This window comes from Arachis stenosperma, chromosome 7, assembly GCF_014773155.1.
Source record: "Arachis stenosperma cultivar V10309 chromosome 7, arast.V10309.gnm1.PFL2, whole genome shotgun sequence".
Classification (NCBI taxonomy): domain Eukaryota; kingdom Viridiplantae; phylum Streptophyta; class Magnoliopsida; order Fabales; family Fabaceae; genus Arachis; species Arachis stenosperma.
Window position 1 is genome coordinate 14,144,586 of NC_080383.1, and position 2,713 is coordinate 14,147,298.

Genomic DNA, 2,713 nt, shown 5'->3' on the forward strand with positions numbered 1-2,713 from the left:
TGAAGGAGTGAAGAAGGGTTTATGGGGAAGAGGTATTGAGGTGATTGGTGAATGGGTGAAGAAGAAGAGAGAGTGTGGTGGGTTGGTGGGGATCCTGTGGGGTCCCAGATCCTGAGGTGTCAAGGAAAAGTCATCCCTGCACCAAATGGCACTCAAAATCACGTTTTGAGCCATTTCTGGCGTTAAACGCCGGGCTGGTGCCCCTTTCTGGCGTTTAACGCCAGGTTCTTGCACTTTCCTGGCGTTTAACGCCAGTCTGGTGCCCCTTTCTGGCGTTAAACGCCCAGAATGGTGCCAGACTGGGCGTTAAACGCCCACCTGCTAGCCTTACTGGCGTTTAAACGCCAGTAAGTTCTTCCTCCAGGGTGTGCTGTTTTTCTTCCTGTTTTTCATTCTGTTTTTGCTTTTTCAATTGATTTTGTGACTTCTCATGATCATCAACCTACAAAATAAAATAAAATAACAAAAGAAAATAGATAAAATATAACATTGGGTTGCCTCCCAACAAGCGCTTCTTTAATGTCAGTAGCTTGACAGAGGGCTCTCATGGAGCCTCAGAAATGCTCAGAGCAATGTTGGAACCTCCCAACACCAAACTTAGAGTTTGAATGTGGGGGTTCAACACCAAACTTAGAGTTTGGTTGTGGCCTCCCAACACCAAACTTAGAGTTTGACTGTGGGGGCTCTGTTTGACTCTGATTTGAGAGAAGCTCTTCATGTTTCTTCTCCATGGTGACAGAGGGATATCCTTGAGCCTTAAACACATAGGATTTTTCATTCACTTGAATGATTAGTTCACCTCCATCAACATCAATCACAGCCTTTGCTGTGGCTAGGAAGGGTCTGCCAAGGATGATGGTTTCATCAATGCACTTCCCAGTCTCTAGGACTATGAAATCAGTAGGGATGTAATGGTCTTCAATCTTAACCAAAACATTCTCTACAAGTCCATAAGCTTATTTTCTTGAGTTGTCTGCCATCTCTAGTGAGATTTTTGCAGCTTGTACCTCAAAGATCCTTAGCTTCTCCATTACTGAGAGAGGCATGAGGTTTACACTTGACCCTAAGTCACACAGAGCCTTCTTGAAGGTCATGGTGCCTATGGTACAAGGTATTGAAAACTTTCCAGGATCTTGTCTCTTTTGAGGTAATTTCTGCCTAGACAAGTCATCCAGTTCTTTGGTGAGCAAAGGAGGTTCATCCTCCCAAGCCTCATTTCCAAATAACTTGTCATTTAGCTTCATGATTGCTCCAAGGTATTTAGCAACTTGCTCTTCAGTGACATACTCATCCTCTTCGGAGGAAGAATACTCATCAGAGCTCATGAAAGGCAGAAGTAGGTCCAATGGAATCTCTATGGTCTCATTTTGAGCCTCAGATTCCCATGGTTCCTCATTGGGGAACTCAGTGGAGGTCAGTGCACGCCCATTGAGGTCTTCCTCAGTGGCGTCCACTTCCTCTCTTTCCTCTCCAGATTCGGCCATGTTTATGGCTTTGCACTCTCCTTTTGGATTTTCTTCTGTATTGCTTGGAAGAGTACTTGGAGGGAGTTCAGTAATTTTCTTGCTCAGCTGACCCACTTGTGCCTCCAAGTCCCTAATGGAGGATCTTGTTTCAGTCATGAAACTTTGAGTGGTTTTGATTAGATCAGAGACCATGGTTGCTAAGTCAGAGGGGTTCTGCTTAGAATTCTCTGTCTGTTGCTGAGAAGATGATGGAAAAGGCTTGCTATTGCTAAACCTGTTTCTTCCACCATTATTGTTGAAACCTTGTTGAGGTCTCTCTTGATTCTTCCATGAGAAATTTGGGTGATTTCTCCATGAAGAATTATAGGTGTTTCCATAGGGTTCTCCTAGGTAATTCACCTCTTCCATTGAAGGGTTCTCAGGATCATAAGCTTCTTCTTCAGATGAAGCATCCTTAGTACTGCTTGGTGCATTTTGCATTTCAGACAGACTTTGAGAGATTAAATTGACTTGTTGAGTCAATATCTTATTCTGAGCTAATATGGCATTCAGAGTATCAATCTTAAGAACGCCTTTCTTCTGACTTGTCCCATTGTTCACAGGATTTCTTTCAGAAGTGTACATGAATTGGTTATTTGCAACCATTTCAATAAGCTCTTGAGCCTCTGTAGGCATCTTCTTCAGATGAAGAGATCCTCCAGCAGAGCTATCCAAAGACATCTTGGATAGTTCAGAGAGACCATCATAGAAAATACCTATGATGCTCCATTCAGAAAGCATGTCAGATGGACATTTTCTGATCAATTGTTTGTATCTTTCCCAAGCTTCATAGAGGGATTCACCATCCTTCTGTCTGAAGGTTTGGACTTCCACTCTAAGCTTACTCAATTTTTGAGGTGGAAAGAACTTTGCCAAGAAGGCATTGACTAGCTTTTCCCATGAGTCTAGACTTTCTTTAGGTTGTGAGTCCAATCATGTCCTAGCTCTGTCTCTTATAGCAAAAGGGAATAGCATCAGTCTGTAGACCTCAGGGTCAACCCCATTAGTCTTGACTGTGTCACAGATTTGCAAGAACTCAGCTAAAAACTGATGAGGATCTTCCAATGGAAGTCCATGGAACTTGCAATTCTGTTGCATTAGAGAAACTAATTGAGGCTTAAGCTCAAAGTTGTTTGCTTTAATGGCAGGGATAGAGATGCTTCTCCCATAGAAATCGGGAGTAGGTGCAGTGAAGTCACCCAGCACCT

The 2,713-nt window shown here is 43.2% G+C and overlaps 1 non-coding gene across 1 annotated transcript; it reads left to right on the forward strand.

Moving 5' to 3' along the window:
- Nucleotides 1-2,244: 2,244 nt before the first annotated feature.
- On the forward strand, nt 2,245-2,348 carry LOC130942911 (small nucleolar RNA R71). The gene has a single exon (XR_009071457.1). It is a non-coding gene; the product is annotated as a small nucleolar RNA R71 (small nucleolar RNA).
- Nucleotides 2,349-2,713: the final 365 nt, after the last annotated feature.